The 9,177-nt window shown below is 39.4% G+C and overlaps 1 non-coding gene across 1 annotated transcript; it reads left to right on the top strand.

The window, feature by feature from the left end:
* Positions 1-8,404: 8,404 nt before the first annotated feature.
* LOC130991119 (small nucleolar RNA R71) lies at positions 8,405-8,511 on the top strand. Its single transcript, XR_009091082.1, has one exon. It is a non-coding gene; the product is annotated as a small nucleolar RNA R71 (small nucleolar RNA).
* The last annotated feature ends 666 nt before the right edge of the window (positions 8,512-9,177 follow it).

The raw sequence follows: 9,177 nt of genomic DNA, 5'->3' as shown, positions 1-9,177 counted from the left end.
GCAAAGAGTTCGGTAATTGATATTTTTGAGTGTGAGCTCCTATTTATACTAGGAGTTGGAAGTTTATTTTTGTAGAGAAATCAATCAAGAATAATTCTCTCATAATTTTGATTTAGTTAAAAAAGGAAATGTGAATTAGGGTAAATCTTACTAAAATAATAATAATAATAATAATAATAATAATAATAATAATAATAATAATAATAATAATAATAATAATAATAATAATAATAATAATAATAATAATAATAATAATAATAATACTTTGAATTTATTATAATTAAAATGCTCATGCTCATGCAATATCTAGGCACAACTTATAAGACTTAAAATTTAATTAGTAAAAAAATAATCAAAGAATTCAATATTTTGAAGTTAAAATATTTTGTGTCTCTACAATATGTGAATTTATTATAAAAATTCTTTTATAATAAATTATACGAACTATTCAATAGAATCCCTCTTATTGAGTATATTTGATAAGAAAATAATTATACGAACTATTCAATAGAAAATAAATTCCTTCTAATCCTATCAACAATGCTAGCAACAACAAGCCCTAGATATACGAGTCTCCCACTCAAGATATGCTAGACATACGAGTCGTCTCTTGTTCAAGGTATGATAAACTAGATATTGAGGTTGATGTTAGAACAATTGGAACAATATAGCTTAACACTCCTGCGATTCAAAAATTATATTTTTTCTTGGATGAACTGGTACCGAATGTAGTGGCCTTCAATCCTATTTATAGATGAATAACATGCATGGAGAGCAAGGGTTAAAAGGTTGAAGACATGATCGAAAAACATAGAGTTAATTGAAATCTTGGAGCAAAAGTTTAGTTGTTTACTAAGTACATAACCAACATCCCTAAAAATGTGGATAACTAAGTCTTAGTTGTTTCCTTCTCTCTTCTTCCAATCTTTAATATACTTGAATTTTGTAATAATTCTCTTTAAAATGATTTAATGAAAGGTATAAAACTTAAATGATTTATCCGAGCATGAATAAAATATTTAGAGTTTTTTTTTTTTAGGAAAAAGATACTTTCATTAATTAAGAAACATCAGCTTCTACAATCTCCTTCAGCCAAATAGGTAAAACATCCGTCCAAATGACAGACTTCCTCACAACTACGAGAAAAATGGGATAATCTATGAGCAGCTTGATTCGCCTCTCTATAAACATCTTTAATCTGAATCAAAAAATTCTCTCTTTCCACTTTCACTATATCTCTCAAGTCTGCAGGAAGGCATCGTTCATCCTCCTCCTCGTTCACCATAGCTCTAGCCGCTAATATTGAGTCTGTGTAAATCATCACCGGGGCCAGCTCTCGTTCCACACAAACCACGATCCCCTGAATAATTGCCATGATTTCAGCCATCGTGACACTCGACGCCGGCGACATCTTTCATGCCACAACCACCTCCACCGCTCCTTCACAGTTACGAGCAATGATCCCAACACCAAACTCTCCTTTCTCCAGATCATACCGAGCATCCACATCAACTCAGATTCTTCCTCTCTTTGGTTTCTCCCATTTTCTCATCCCAAGCTTCACGCCAAGCCATCCCTCGATGGTATAAGTTGGCTTCGCCGCCAAATACATGTCCAGGTAGGCTCTTCCATCCGCTTCATAAGGCTTCTCATAGCCATCTTTAGTACCATGTTTGATGTTACATAAGTAATTCCATGTTTTCCAAAGCATAATACCCCATAAATCATACTCCTCACACTAAAAAATGGAATGAATCAATTTCGCTATATCAACCATTTTCATACCTTTCACCTTCTTGATAATCTCCCAAAACCTCGAGCTACTCCACACCTCCTTCACCTACGGACAGTACAGCAAAGAGTGGCTAGTAGTTCCCCATTGATCTTTATAAATCTCGCATATCCCCTCACTCGGCACATGGTTCCGTTTAAGATTAACAGGAGTTGGTATAATGTCTGTAAACGCCCGCCATAGAAATACTCTCGCCTTTAGAGGTATAGTGACGTTCCACACCAACCTTCCCCATTTCTTCCTATCCTCATTGCTTTGGTTGGGGTGTTGAACATAGTATCCTATGCCCATCAAATAAGCTGATTTCACCGTAAACAATCTTCTCTGATCAGCTTTCTAGAAACGTTGATCGACATCTCCTCGTTCCCCAATTGGAGTTTCCAAAATTTTATCCCTTTCATAGGGCCTGAATCTACTCGCAATTTTCTGAACATCCCACGCCCCATTGCTATCCAACAGATCCGCCACCAACTCCTCACAATTTCGATCCTCTCTGCTCACCACCGGCTCCTGCATCCCCCTTATCCACACATCCGAATAAGCCTTGATGTTACGCCCATTGCCAACACTCCAAGCCATACCCTCACGTAATAAAGATCTACTCCACGCAATGGATCTCCACACATACGAGGCTCTCGGGGGCACAGCCGCCCGCATGAAGTCCTCGTCCTTGAAGTACTTGGCCCGGAGGACCCGGGCAACCAACGAATTCGGGTTTTGTATAATTCTCCATGCTTGTTTAGCCACAATGTAGTAACCCGCTCTTTTAATTTATTAAAACCAGCAATGCGATAATTATTTATTGCATCATTCAGTAATAAAACCCAGTGGTTATATATGATTCGATTTCGACTTATGACTTTGAGTTATATAATACATGAAGCAAGAGTTATTATTTTATTTCGCGTGAGAAACTGCGATAAAGATTATTGAGCAGTCAATAATTATTATTTCTGATTATAACTGACTTAACAAAGTCATGTTATTTAATAGTTACAATAGAAATATTATTTTTATTATTATTATTATTATTTTTTTACTTAAGTCATGGATTATACCGAGTTGTGAGGAAAATTAAATCTTCGGATTTAATTTAGATAATAGATGAGCAGATGAATTAAATCTACGGATTTAATTTAGAATTATTTTACAGTCTTTTGACATTAGCAAGACAAGAAATAGAATATCGAGACACGAGATTTATTAGAATATACGGATACACAGATAGACGATTAAATAGCAGAATCAAAGTTACCATTTTTATACAAAATGACCAACGCTGGAAGATTCTATCTATTACACCACAATTTTTACAACCTATCTATTACAATGATCACACAAGTTCCTAGCCCACAATTCAAAAACACCATCTCCCAACAAAGAAAAAAGAAAGAAAGCAAAGAGGAAAAAAAGGGATAAGGGGCGTGTGAATTTGCTGCTACAGCTACAGCCCCTCCCCTCCTATTCCCTTCTCCCTACACCTCTCATTTCCCTATGCTAGCCGCCCACCCCATCCAATCCACCTCATACTCCAGCCTGTTGAAAATACTCAATAACAAAGTCAAGAAAAACCACAAGTAAAGTCAAAAGAAATATATATTGTAGGACTTTAGTACCTTAATTATAGGGATTTGCATGACTTTGATCATTCTTAAACCTATAAATTGAGTATCATTGTAATACGGAAATATCAAGCAATATCAAAGAAATACAATTTACGATCTTTGGCTTTTCTTTCTCTATATTATGATGATACCATGTTTCAACACAGCCACCCTACCACCTACTTAGCACAATCAAGTGCAAGCAACCCTTTGCCTTCTCTTTAGTCTCTAATACCAGCCAACATCAAACTCCAGCCAACAATTTCTTCACACTCTTCACTTAAGGATTTCAAGAATAGCAGAAATCTGCATTCCCTACTCTGCTGCCAACATTCAAGTTTTTCCAGTTCAGAAATACCTTAACAACCAAAGAAACAAGGAGGAGCATTTATTCACTGCCCTGCGGCCATCTTAAGGTGAGTTTTGGCTACATTCTTCCATCTTATACCTAGCATCACCTGCATATATTGAAAAGCAAAAGCTGCGAAATTATTTCAGCCATTCCAGTTCGTTAAACTCAGCGACAGCGACAAACAGCCAACCAACATTCATTCTCAAGGTATTAATTCTATTTCAGATATCCATTCTAGTAAGCATTCATACCAAGCATAATCAGTTCCAGATGAGATAAGACTCACATAAGCATGATAGACATAACAGACGCAGACCTTATCATATAGAACACCAACCTCTATTGTTGAACAAGTGTCAATAAGAATTCGAGTCAAACGAGCATAGTATGAGTCACATGCGAATGAGAGTTTAGACTGCATCTGTTTATATTTTGTCGTTGAGAACCGAAAAGGAAAAGAAGGAGCAAGATGTCTACTTAGCTTTAGGAAGGAGTGGGCGACTGCCCTGCTTCGAATCGGGAAGACGGCGCGACGACGGAGCCTCCATTGACGTCGGAACTAAAGAGTCGCAGGAGGTGGCAGACATCGCCTACTCGCTGGAATCGTACAACGGCAACGACCGGGACGATTCTGACTTAGGCATTTAGGACTTCCTTTTTCTCACCCCCTTCTTTCGGCTTGTGAGATACGATGGAGAGAGAGGACGGATGGACGTCGACTGTAATTCGCCGGGTTTACAGAACGCCGGGGCGCCGAGCAGAGAGGGAGACGGTTCAAAATCAAAGGGGGAAATTAGGGCTGCTCGTTTGGGGATCCCCCATTACATTGAGGAAGGAGGGAGGACAAACGAAGGCGGCGGCCTCAGAGATGCAGACGACGGCCGTTCGCCGGACACCCAATTGCAGCGGCGACGGCGACCTTCAATTCGTGAATTAGGGCTCGCTCTCCTCGCCTCGGACGAACTGTCAGCAATAGAGAAGATAAGGAGAGAAAGGCGGGTGCGGCCACGCCGGACCTAGGATCGGCGGTAGCCGACGCCGGTCGGAGCAGAGGCGGCGGCTGCAACCTCGACTGAAGGGGAGAAGTCGACTGTTTTGGGTAGGAGTTCTCGACTGATGCTGAGAGAAGAGAGAGAGCCGACTGTTTGAAAAAGATGAGAGAGAGGACCGATCATGAGGCGGGTTGGGCCTTGAATTATTTTACTTTGGGCCGCTTTTTGACTTCGGGCTGAATTTTATTAACTCAAGCCCAGTTGTTTTGTTTAAGGATGAGCCTGCTTCACTTTATTTTCATTGGGCTGCATCCATTTTTCTATGTTGGGCCGAATTATATAACTCTATGGGCCGATTCTTTTATTTTGAGCCCAGCTGACTTCTTTTAATTGGACTGTTTTTAAGCATTCAATTAGACTCTCGTTATATTATTATTTGGGCCGAGGCTTATTTAATTGCAGCTGGGCCTTGCATACTTTATTTAACTTAGCCCAGCTATTCTTTATTGATTTATTTGGGCAAAGATTTATTTAATTACTTAAGCCAATGAATTATTTCAATTGGGCCTTTCATATTAATTATTCAAGCCCACTTCTACTTAATTAATTATTAGGCTGCCTTATGTTGGGCCTTCTAATTATTCGAACTTATAACATTACTTTTCCTCATTATTAAGCTCGATTATTTATGATGTTATAAAGCGAATAAGCCTAAGTATTTATTTTTATTTTTTTTTTCCTATCAATCACCTCGAGTGAGATTTATTTAATTGGCGGATTAGAACACCCTGAAGAGAACGGATTAATTTTAGTTAATTATCCGACTTCATGAGACGAGACTTAGCTTTTGTTTAAATCCGATAGCTTGGATTAACATTAGAAATTCCCTGATTATTATCTCAGAATAATAATTCATGCATAAGAGGATCATGCATCGTTAATTTCGTATTCTCATTATTTGAGGATTTTGCTCGAGCAGTATCTTATTTAAAGTTCTCGCAATAAAGGTCTAGCGGGAGAGCAATAACTAGATTAAGAGCCACTACACCACAACAGGAGTTGCTATCAGGTGGGCATTACTTTCATATATATCAAATGAGTTTAAATGTTACGTTCAAGCAAGTTATTTCATGACTAAATTAATTGAAGTTATTTCAACTGTTGTCTTGCCATAAATGTTTCAATGTTTGGTATGATATCTATCTGATGTGGCTTTGCCAGTTATTATGCAATCGAATTCGGGTCCTGAGCAGTTGATAGCTATCCTGCCAGGGCTAGTGTACACCAGTGACCGTGAGTCATCTAGCGGGTTGGCCGGTCAAGTGACCGTGAGAGGTGGCCACCTCTCCGGCACACAGTTCCAGATATGATAGATTACAAGAGAACTTAGACTGCAGTCGAACTTTAAGAATCACAAATGAATTTAGTAAGCTTGGGCCTTTTTTTTTTAGCGAAAAACTCCCTTGCTGTACTGTTTATGATGGCATGACAATTTACAACTTTACGAAGCATGTTATATTTCATAGTAGGCATATGTGCCCACTGAGTACTTTTGTACTCAGCCCTGCATATATTTCTAAATGTGCAGGTTGAGCAGCTGCCGATGGTGATGAAGTGACGAGCGGGACTCTTTTGTCTTATTATGTATTAATGAACTCTAGGGTTACATGTCTTCATACATGTAATCAGAACCTTATTCCGCTGCGTACTCAGAAGTCTTATGTTATTTTGGTTAAGTCGGAGTTATCCGAACTTACTAGTTATTTGAGTCTATACGACTAAAACTCCGTTGTATTATAAATATCCCTGTTGTTAACAATGATACTGCGATCCTTTCTTGTTTGATTATTCCCCTTTCTACCCCGCTTCTAATCTCCCTCCATTAGTCACGGTTTCCCCGGCTTAATTATCCTTAATTAAGGTCGGTCGTGACACACAAGCACTTTATTAAAAACTTTTAAATCACGAAAACCCATTCCACCTTTCTCCTTTGGCAAACACAATTTCTCCCATCATGCCCAATGCATACGTTTCGTATCGTCCTTGTCCCCCCACCAAAAGGCCGCACAAATACGATGCATATCATCACAAATAGATTCTGGTAGCCTAAAGCATTGCATGGCGTAAATGGGGACTACGTGAACCACAGACTTAATCATCACCTCCTTCCTGCCTGCGGAAAACTCTCTCTGTTGCTTACTATTCACTTTCTTTTACATCCGATCTTTAAGATACCCAAACTGGAGGCATTTTTGTCACATTGAGAAAGCCGGCAGCCCAAGGTATCGTTGAATTCCATATCCCGATTTAACCTTCAGAATTCGCAGCACCTTATCCTCCTTCACCTTTGTCGTGTTCGGGCTAAAAGAGATTGGCGAATTGTCAAAATTTATCAACTGACCAGACGCCTTTTGATAGCATCGAATGATGTCTTTCACCACCCTCGCCTCATCACCTTTGGCATGTTAAAAAAATTAAGCTATCATCTAAAAAAAAAGATGTGTAATGTTAAGCTCTCGCGGTATAATGGGTACCTCATGAATCCACTTCCTCATTTCTCCATAATTAAAAGGAGAGAGGGGGTCTCCTTGTCTCAGCCCTTGTGTCGGCCTTATATCTCCATACACTGCTCTATTAAGGAAGAATGATGTTAGGGTCCCGGAGGGTTGACTGACAAGTGTATTGGGGAGGGGGGGATACACCTGTGGGCTATTTTTCACAAACAAAATAAATTTAACCAGATTTCAGTTCGAAATAGGTTGTAGACTGATACTGAAGATGCTTCAGTAAAGTGACATCAGTCGAGCACTGGGTTTAACTGATATCCAAGTAAGGCTTCAGTCTAGTTTGTAAAACAGAGTAGAGTTATTAATCTCTCTGACTATTAGTCGTCAGTAGGATTAATAACTCAGCAGCGGAATTTAAACTTAATGCGAATAGCCTTTAGAAGAGGTTTGTCACTTGTAAAATTCTTAGTTACACTTTTCAGTTAATCCAGTTTAGTTGAAAATAGTTTGGCACAAGTAAGAAAAAATTGAAAGCAGATAAAGAACACAAGGATTTTTAACGTGGTTCGGAGACATCTCTCCTACATCCACAGCTAGATTATTTGTCTGACAAACACTCTGGGCTTATGCTTAGAGGTGCACAGCAAACCTACCAATCCATCCTGAATTGGATTTAACATTAGCACGCCCTGACACTGTCGTGTCCAATCAGCTAATGCTAAGGTAATTGGAGCCAGAACCTTTTAATCTGAACTCCTTCTTGATTTAACTGGTACCAAGGTAACCACCTAGTTTAGTTTCTGGTACTAAACAACAACCACTTGGCTTACCAGGTGCCAAGGGACCGAACTGTTTAGTTTACTGGTACTAAACAACTACCACTTAGTTTATCAAGTGCCAAGGAACTGATCTGCTTTTGGAAAGCTGCATATTTTTCCTATAAATCATCATAATTTTGTTCCTGGGCAGCTGCGATCCTCCTTGTAGAACTTCTGTCATTCGGTCATTGATAACTATTAGAGGCCATCTCCTCCATCACACGATAGGCCTCCTTAGTATTCCTATGAAGCAAACATCCAACAGCAGTAGCATCCACCATACTTTTCGTTAGACCAGTCAGACCATTATAAAAGTAAATGATCTGCTGATCCTCTGTGAAACCATGTTGGGGACAGTTTCTGAGCAGCTCACGGAATCTTTCCCAGGCATCATGAATGGTTTCATCTCCAAGCTGGGCAAAGTGAGATATCTCGGCAATGATCTTCTGAGCTTTTGAAGGAGGAATGTACATTGCCAAGAAAGCTCTACACAAATCCTCCTATCTAGTAATATCTGATTTGTCCAGACTCTTAAACCACTCCTTAGCTCGGTCCCTGAGTGAGAATCCGAAGATGAACATCTTCATCCTAATAGCTCTGGGTGGCACTCCATTCTGCTTAATAGTGTCGCAGATATCGAGAAACTGAGTGAGATGAGCATGTGGATTTTCAGTAGCAGCTCCACTAAACTGTTCAGCTTGCACCATGTTTATCAATCCTGGCTTCAGCTCGAACGTATTAGCCTGCATAGTTGGCCCCCATCCTCCTCCTTGGAATTGATCAACACGAGGTTGATACATCTCATTAAGTGGTGGAGCTGGTGGAGGCGCTCGGTTACGCCTATTCTCCGCTCTCTCTTCATTCAGCTGCCTCTGAAGGTCTGCCACTGCTCGGATAAGGGTTGCAGGATCAAAGTTATCACGGTTCTCAGCTATAGCTTGCTTATTCTTTTCTCACGATTATCCCTTTTGTGCTGCTTTTCAATCTCCAAATTCAAAGGCAAGACTTGCTCCTTTCCTTTGGATCTTGTTATCATACACTCCTGAGACAACCGATGAAAATAAGAAACATAAAACAAACACTAAAAAAATAGAAAATGCCTGAAATAATGC

This window comes from Salvia miltiorrhiza, chromosome 6 (assembly GCF_028751815.1).
Source record: "Salvia miltiorrhiza cultivar Shanhuang (shh) chromosome 6, IMPLAD_Smil_shh, whole genome shotgun sequence".
Taxonomy (NCBI): Eukaryota; Viridiplantae; Streptophyta; class Magnoliopsida; order Lamiales; family Lamiaceae; genus Salvia; species Salvia miltiorrhiza.
This window is presented reverse-complemented; position numbering and strand designations above follow the sequence as displayed.